Source organism: Mauremys mutica, chromosome 15, assembly GCF_020497125.1.
Source record: "Mauremys mutica isolate MM-2020 ecotype Southern chromosome 15, ASM2049712v1, whole genome shotgun sequence".
Taxonomy (NCBI): domain Eukaryota; kingdom Metazoa; phylum Chordata; order Testudines; family Geoemydidae; genus Mauremys; species Mauremys mutica.
In genome coordinates, this window is record NC_059086.1 from 27,149,052 (window position 1) to 27,158,345 (window position 9,294).

Genomic DNA, 9,294 nt, shown 5'->3' on the forward strand with positions numbered 1-9,294 from the left:
AATGTGTGTGGTTCTGCGCACGTTCAGAGCCCCTCGAGTGCATGCTCCAGGTTTGTGAATGTGGGTGGTTCTGCACATGTTTTGAGCCCCTCGAGCGCATGCTCCGGGTTTGTGAATGTGGGTGTTTACTCAGGGTTTGCTGTGGCAGTGGCTGCTGAGGAACTGGAGTTGTGGTTGTTGTTTACCAGAGTCTTGTTTTGCCCTTGGGTTTGACGGATATGAGGTTTGGACTGCCCGGATGCTTCATCTGCACTCTTGTGCTGTTTTGCGTTGTTAAAGGTCTCCAAGCAGATTCCTGGCTCTTTGGTGGTTCTGGAGGAGGTGTCCTTGTAGCGCTGACTAAGCATTGTCAGAAAAGTTGCCCATGCCTATGGGGGGTGGGGGGAACCATTTTACAAAACTGAACTTTACCATCATTCTCACCCGCACCTATGTATTCACTTCAAATACAAAACCTCACCGAACAACCCAACCAATAAGCAAAATATATTTACTGGGCTTCATCCATCCGTCAGTCACTGATGCTGGTGAATTTTCCCTTTCAGCTGTCTCGTTCCCTTTTCTTCTGAGCTTGTTTTCCCTCTGCTCTAAGGATCTCTTATGTTTTCACCGTACTGGGGAGCAAACAGCATTATTATAAAACACAGGAAACCGTCTTGTAAACTTAAAAACTAAATATTCATTAGGGGGGTTTTCTGTTTACAAAGTCACAGCTTTAAACCAAATCATCCAGTTCAGGCTGTACGACAAACACGGGTTTTGAGTTTATTTGTACCACTTAAAACATAAAACAAAAAACAACAAACAAACAACAACAAAAACCTCAAAAACATTTTTTTAAAATACATCTCATTTTGCAGAATAAAAACCAAACTGCTTTTAAAATCCATTTTAAACCACATTTTGCACAGGAAAAAAACCCTGTTGGTTTGAAACAAACCAAGTACTTTTAAAACCCTACACCTATGCCTTGCCCAGACCCCTCTCACACAAATCAGCAGATTTAGAAACACACCAACCAAGTTTGCCTCCATATACTTTTCAATAACGCCCCTCCCCCCATGCTTTTAAAAGCCAGTTGCAAAAAAGTTCCCTTTCACTAAGGGATCGAGTGTTGCAGGCATATGCTCATCCTGTACCCCGCATGTGTGTTTGGGCCTTCAGGTTAAGGAACAAGCAAAAATGTTAGTGACTATTACCACCAAATCCCTATACAAACTCTGCAATACCTACAGTTTTTTAAAACAGTATTAAGCACAACTATAGTTAAAATGTTTTTTACCTTGGCCTGGTGGTGAACTGCAGCTTAAAGTTACTGGGTCCATGCTAAGCAGATCACGCTGCAATGAAGATAGGCACCATTATTTTCCTAAGACAGCCTGGGCAAAGAGAGGCATTATACAATATATAGTTTCAGAGTTGAGCCAGCCAGTCGTACCTCTGTCTGCCATCCAGCAGCCTTTCAAGAAAGTTTCTGTTGTAAAAGGACAGTCTCCAACAGACCTGAGGTTTTTATACCATCTTAGCTCATTGTTTCAAACAGACTTCAGCATAGTAGCTGGCAGGTTAATTTAATCCCCACAGCTCTGAACTAATAGATCCTTAAGGACTTTAAGCACCCCTCCCGCAGCACACCCAGTGGTGATCTGGGGTGGGGGGACCAAGCTGTCTGCACAACAGGGCTTTTTTTTTCTTTTTTTCTTTTTTTCTGTAGGTTAAAATAAATGTTTCTGTGGGGCCTTCTTAGAGTATTGAACAGTCCCCATTTCCAAGCGGGGGGCCCTTTGCAGATATCAATGAATGTCTTGGGGCTTGGGTTTCTTTTTAAACACGTTTCTTTCATGCTTAAAGTTTGGGGTGGGGGTGTTTTCTAGAAAGAACGAGTCATAGCATTCAACCAACTCCAGGGCCATATTTAATCTCTCCAACAGTGTTCCACCAACTCCAGCAGTTATATTGAAACTGTCCAATGGCATCTGCGAATTCCCGAGGTTTTATTTCATTTCATATTAATCAGAACTCACCATCCACCCCCACCCACTCCCATCAAATTTAACCCTATGGCAAGAAGGGTAAGTAATCACCGTCACCCTGGCTATTCAGTGAGGGGGGGTGTTAAACCCACTCAGTTCAACAGGATAAGTCAACTCTATTGTACTCAAACACAGGTCTGAACAGCCTGTTTGTTTTACTGTAAGCACATTTCTTAGGATTTTCCCCCCCACCTCCAACATATATTTCAGCTTTTTGCTGTAAATGGGTCACTTTTACACACAAAACCCACAAGCGCTAGGTTCTCACAAACAATTGATTTTTGATTGAAAAGACATACAGCTCCTTGAAACCAAACCAAGATGCTTCATTAAAACTTTTAGCTCACTTAAGGGCCAAAGGCCTTTGAACAGAAACATGGATAGTCACAAAGCCCTTTTCAGTAGGGTTTTTTTTTTTAAATTTATAGCTACCAAGTTTTCTATCGCATGTTTGTCCCCTCACCATTCTCTAGCTGAATCCTTTTAGATTCCTTACAAATAGTCTTTTCCTTAAGCAGGGATCTGTAACTTTTTGTGCAGACTAGATGGCCAATATCACGCAGTGTCGCGGAAAAACGACCCCGCATTGTGTTTGGATCAGAATCGCCCGAGGCCCCTTAATTACGAGCATGCGGGGGCGGGGGGGGGGGGGCGGCGCAGTGAACTGGCATCCCCCTGAATAGAGATTTTTCAACAGGTTTTATAGCAAAAAAACAATTTGTGATACACACGTCCTTGTTCACATGATTGCCATAACTGGAGAAATGCTGTGCAAGTGAATAGAGACCCTGACTGTGTTTTAAAGAAAATGAACCAAAAGGTGCCTGCAATCTTTCCACTCCAGCTGTAAGCAGGTTATTTTCTTTAAAACACAGTCAGGGGATCCACAAAACTGCACAGCATTGAACAAGGTCCCCCCTTGCGCTAAATGTTCTTGGCTTAGGCACAGACCTTGCACAGCAGAACCTCTGGCAATAACGGTGTTTAATCATCTTTCCAAACCCAGCTCAGCACATAGGCCCCAGAGCTTATGGTTTATATCCACTGAAGTCCAAGTCACCCAGTCACGGGGCCGTTGGGCTGGCGCATCTATGACACGGCCCTCGCAATCTTCACAAAGCTTTTCCTTCAGGCAGTGCTTAAGGGCAGCATCAACAGCAACACGTACAATAGTCCGCGTGACTTTTTTACGCTCACGATGTGGCACTGGCCCAGTTAGTTCTATGCCAAGCCTCCTCCGAAACACCTCATGCCCATCATCCTCAGAGTCCTCTTCAACAATTTGTATCGGCGTTGAGCAAAACCAAGGTGGGCCCAGTTCATCTTCCCTGCTTGATGCAACGCTGTCCAGGGCTTCCAGGCCGTCTAGAAAGGCATTGTCGAGCTGTTGAGAGATTTTCAGAACAGAAACCGTGTAAGCGCCCCAGTGTTTGTTTTTAGATTTACACAACCCCCGGTTCCTTACCCGTTAAGAAGCGATTGCTTCTTAATCATTCATTTACCTGTGTGATGTCTTTACTCTTCACCTTGTCCACCGGTGACTCCCCCCAGACTCAATCACATTCCACCTCTAAGCGGGTGGACAAAGAGAGGCCACCATGCTCATTGGGGTCTCTCACAAGCAGTTGGGTTTGGGGTTCTGGTTCCGGTTTATCCGTCAACGACTGGGCTGAAGGGCTCCCCTCGGTCGCTCCCTCCTCCTCCTCGGCACTGTCGCTGATGTAGTGCTTTCTCCGTGGATGGTCAAAGACCCTCGGGGCTAAGACAGAGTCTGAAGTTCTCACGGGGGTGGTGAAGGAGTCCAGGTTTCCTCTCAGCAGCCTTTCCACAATTTCTAAACCATGTGTCCTTGGTAAGAGATGGCCTCGTCCGTCCAGCGCTGGGACTTATGGGGTAATGGTACTGCACCCTGATTGGCAGAGGGCCTTGGGAGGAGTTCTTAGTGGGGTCATACGGCCCACTTCCGGACGGGTCACCCTGCCCCGGAATTCTTCCTGATTGGTCAAAATCTCCTCTTAGGGCAGTCCTATCGGGTCAAACCCATCCTAATTGGTAGATGGCGGTGGGAGGAGTTCTTAGAGGGGTCACATGACCCACTTCTGGATGGGTCACCCCACCTCGGAATTCACCCTGATTGGTCAAATCTCCTCTCAGGGTGGTCCTTCTGGGATGAAACCCATCCTGATTGGTAGAGAGTGGTGGGAGGAGTTCTTAGAGGGGTCACATGACACACCTTGCTTCCAGTCATGTGGCCACCTTGACCCCGGAGTTAAAATCCCCCATGGGGCGGGACTTCCGGTGACACGTGAGAGGGACTAAGGGGTCAACAGGTAGGGCTTGGGAGGGTCAAGGGGAGGGGTTAGGGTTTGATTGATGGTGGCGTTCCTGATAAATACCAAGATTACATGGATAACGTGGAAAGAAATGTGGACTCGTTACCTCTGGACCGGGACTATGACTGCCCTATTGACCTACCACCTTGGTTGAAAGCTGCTTTTCCCTGTATTTATGCATTGTTGGGACCAGAATTAGTGGATCTCCCTGCGTACAGTCATGAGAACCGGTCCTAAGAGCAGGCCCTTTTGGGGAAGAAGAAATGTGGGACTCTGCTACGCCTCTCTTTAGACAATCAGCTCCTGAACAAAGTGATAATTTGAAACCATTACCCTCTGCTGTGAATCCCACAATTGTTGGCTCACAGGAAATCTGCAAAGGGTTTCATCAAACTTCATCTGCAAGGATTTCCAATCTAAGGCGCATTTGGGCAAGGGACAAATGCAAGACAGATTTCAAAACACACGATGGACATTTTAACAGTCTGATATGCTATTTGAGCTAACTAACGGTCCCCTGACCTTGCAACACTTCATCAGTGATGTATTTGGGGACAGTGTCATCTATGTGGGTGACATATGTCTCTTTTTGGAGAACTCAGAGCAGCACGCGCAGCACATCTGAACCTGGAGAGGTTTCAGCAGCATGGTCTCAACACAGAATCGGAAAAGCGGAACCTCCAGCCAACTCTCCACAGAGTTTTGGGGTACATCCTCTCCCCAGAAGATGTTATGATTGATCCAAATAAGGTGGAAGCCATTCATAAATGGGGCAAAGTTGGAAGTCCTCAAGAAGTGCAGCGCTTCCTAGACTTCACTCATCCTGTGAAATCGAGAAATGCTGGCTCTCAGTGATGCTTAGACGGAAAACCACGCACCCCACACAGAGGTTGGAACCACCCATTCCCAGGTTGTCCTGAGGAGCCATGATTTTTCCAGGAGCTGGGTAAAGGGCACCAGGATCAGCCTCTCAAAGGTAGGGGAGGCTTGTGTAAGGAGAGGGTCTAAGAGAGGAGGAGCGTGGGCTAGGCTCTGTATTTGGGCTTGGCAGGGATCGAGAGAAGGGAGATGGGGGCAAGGCCTGAAAAGTTCAGCTGCTTTAGATCAACTGTGCCAGAGAATCACTGGTTGAAGTGACTGAAAGCTCTGAGCTGGGGCTGGCCAAAATCCTCCTCTTCAGATGGGAACATCCCAAAAGTCTGCAGAAGCTCAGCCTCTGAGGTGAATGTTGTGGCCCTAACCTCTCTCTGCTCTGTACCTCACAGGATTCCAGCTGGCTGTTCCAATCCAGGAGGAAAGCTGTGCCATCGAAGTCTCCCAGCACCTGTGCAGTGAAGTGCCACTTAACCCCGCTGTGATGCACAGACCTTGCCCCGGCTGTCTGCACAGGGCTGAATTTCACCCCTTCTGAGTGTAAGGAAATAATTGGCTGAAGGCCTTTTTCTTTCTGGACGTCTGTCTAGTGGGAAAGAACCCATGCCTGGTGCTTCAATGATGCAGAGAAGGGCTGATGCATTGATTGATTTCCCCACCTTTTAATCTACTCTCTTCTTCTCTTTTAACAGGTATTCTAAGGGCCCCCCGTACAAGTTCCCCAACCCACCACCCTTTCTTTAATCATAATAATATAATTCATAATAAATGACTATTCATCAGAAGAAAGAAAGAACGTCCTAGTTCTTACATCTCCTGCTTTCTTTGCATGTGTCAGTCTTCCTTAGATCATAGGGGCTTTGTATTAGGGAGTGTCCTTACTTTCTCTGTCTTGTAAAGCGCACACTAGTGACACTGACCAGATAAATAATGGAGACATCGCACACACAAAAAAATAACCAAGCCCTTTGTTATGGAGACTGTTCTCCTCAGTAAAGCAAGCTATAAATATTAGGAAATGCACAAGGACTAAAAAGCTGCAAAGTGAAGCACTCTCAAGTTAGGAAATACCAGAATAAGCATTGCCTGTGCAAAGTTAACTCTGCAAGAAATGAGGCAGGGATCCTACAGGCAAAAGACTCCTTCAATACACAGCCCCAGAGCAGAAAGCCCTCTGTGCTGAATAAGGAAGGGGTTCTGTGGGAAAAAAATACTATGGGATCATGTCATTAAAGTCTGCATCATCCTGCAAATGCAGAAGAGGGCTGAATTGAGGGTGCCAGGGCCAGGGCCGTCCTTAGGATTTCTGGTGCCCTAGGCGAGATTATTAAACTGGTGCCCCTGTGCCTGATCTGCTCTTAGCAACACAAATATAAGCATACAGTATTGGAAAACTTGCCACATTCATGTTATTAAAACCAGTTTAACTTAATTAAGCACACTGTAATGCCGATGCACTAGCACTAAAGAAGTAGCACTATAGAAAAAATTCTGATTTGACAGAATGATGCAAATAAAATAATTTTTTTAATTTGTCAAAATTTTATTAGAAATTTATATGAAGAGGTATTGAAACAAAGATTTGTTTTTAATTAAAAGCAATCTTTCTGGCTTTTTTGGCTGCAAAATCAGTTTAACAAGCTGGGTTTCCAAACAGTGGGAAAATATAACCCTAGTTTTACTGCTAGGTAAAGCACAAAGTGACCAAAATGAAGTCAGCACAGAATCATCTCATCTAGATTAAGGTAGCACAGAAATGTTACAGAAGTCCTATTGTACCTTATTTTTGTTTGGAAAGACATTAGCAATAGCAGCACATTCACATGATAAAATACATGAAAAATCACTGCCTCTAAAGTTCCATCAAAAACTGACATTTTCACAGCTCTAGCATGAGCTGCTGTACAGATTCTTCACAAGGAAGTGTCCCTGGCCTTTTTAACTCATATTAACTATGTATTTACTTTCTGAAAGTTGGAGAAAACATTGTGAAAACGTAAAACATTGGCTGCCCAACTTCTGGGCTGGCAAAAGCTATACTGACTCACAGGAAAAAAAAATGCAGGAGAATCTTAGTACAACATATGGTCAGTCTATACCAGGGGTCGGCAACCTTTCAGAAGTGGTGTGCCAAGTTTACTGTAATTTAAGGTTTCTCGTGCCAGTAATACATTTTAATGTTTGTAGAAGGTATCTCTCTATGTCTATATTATATAAATAAACTATTGTTATTATCTGAGGTCCTGGCCACCGGTCCTGCTCAGGCCACTGCCAGCTGAGTAAATGAAACCCCAGACCGGCAGCGGGCTGAGCGGGACTGGTGGCTGGAACCCTAGACAAGGATCCCAGGCCCTGCTCAGCCCGCTGCAGGTCTGGGGTTCTGACCACCAACTCCTGCCAGCCAGGATCCCGGCTGCCAACCCCCCTCAGCCCACTACCAGCCTGGGATTCTGCTCACCCAGGCTGGCAGGAGGCAGAGTGGGGCCGGCGGCTGGGCTCCTGACTGGCAAGGGGCTGGCAGCCGGAACCCCGGAGTAGCAGTAGGCTGAGTGCTGCCGGCACCCCAGACTGGCAGCAGACTGAGCCACTCAACCCTCCACCGGCCCTGCTCAGCCCGCCACCAGCCCACTCAGCCCGCTGCCGGCTGAGTGAATGGAACCCCAGGCTGACAGCAGGTTGAGTGGTTCAGCCGGCCTGCTCAGCCCGCTGCCAGCCTGGGGTTCCTTGGAGGTCCCCAGGCCAGCAGCAGGTGCTGAGTGGGGCCGACGGCCGGTATCCCAGCTGGCAATAGGGCAGCAGCCAGAACCCCAGAGCAGTGATGGGCTGAGCCGCTCAGCCTGCCGCTGCGTACCATAAAAAATCAGCTCACCTGCCACCTTTGGCGCGTATGCCATAGGTTGCCGACCCCTGCTTTATACACTAGTAAGGAGATGAGCATATTACAGTTGTTGGAGGGCTCTTATCAGGAGTAACAGGCTATAGGAAAGTCAGTCAACATTTTTTGTTTCTCTGATGAAAACTGGCCCACTCCCTGCCTCAAACCAAACCTGTCACTAATAATTGTCAACAACTTAATTTTCTGTTTTTGGCTAAGATATTGATTTTTTTAAAAAAAAATATTGCTCCATGGGGAAGGGGGGGAGAAGAATGGATGTTATGGGGGACAACAAAGGATACTGGTTCTAGAGCCGCAGAGCCTGCCTCACCTCACCTCAGCCGGGTGGGGGGGGGGGGAAGAGTCACACTCACAGGTGAGCTCCTTCCCCAACCCCTACCACCTCCCCTTCCCAGAGACCCCAGCAGCCAATCCCCTCCCTCAGCCTGTGCTGCATTCTGCTCTCTCTAGGACCCAGCAGCCCTGCTCTTACATGCTCCACTGTTTCCCATCTGTCCAGGCTCCCGGCAGAGCAGTGCCCCCAGACCTAGTGGTGCCCTAGGCGGCTGCCTATTCTGCCTGTGCCTAAGGACGGCCCTGGACAGGGCAACACTTCTTTGGACATTTGCTAACCTGAGAATACTTCACTTTGTAACCTTTTCATCCTGTTTAAAAGCCTTGACTTTGTATTTCCTAATGATTTTATTGATGAAAGCAAACGTGAGTAACATTAAATGAAGGGTTTTTGTTTGTTAATTTCCTTTGTTTTTTTTTAATAGAAAGAAAATCTTTTATCTCTGTGCTGTGTAAGGGGGTGACCCCCCGCTCCAGCCTGGAAGGGGTAAAATCCTGGCTGACTGGGGGAAGTGGCTGCATCTGGGGCCATGCCCCAAACTGAGCGACAGGGCCTTATAAGAAGGCCAGGGAAGCTGGAAGGATCAGTCTCTCTCTGTCTGTAGAGGGAGAAGGGCCTGGCTGCAGGGAGCTAGAGACAGGGTACCTGAGTGGAGCCGGGCTGGGGAAAGGCTGAGGAGCTGGGGAGCTCCAGCCTGGAAAGCCCCAGGCTGTGGCCTGGCATAAGGCCAACAGGTCCTGGGGGTTGCAGAGGGCAGCCCAGAGGTAGGCCAAGGCAGCAGGTCCAAACCCTCCTTGCCAGTGCAGGGCGCAGGGCTAGACGATG

The 9,294-nt window shown here is 47.4% G+C and overlaps 1 long non-coding RNA gene across 1 annotated transcript; it reads left to right on the forward strand.

The window, feature by feature from the left end:
* The first annotated feature begins 5,201 nt into the window (after positions 1 to 5,201).
* On the forward strand, positions 5,202 to 6,600 carry LOC123350057. Its single transcript, XR_006573701.1, has 3 exons — positions 5,202 to 5,342; positions 5,632 to 5,779; positions 5,932 to 6,600. It is a non-coding gene; the product is annotated as an uncharacterized LOC123350057 (long non-coding RNA).
* The last annotated feature ends 2,694 nt before the right edge of the window (positions 6,601 to 9,294 follow it).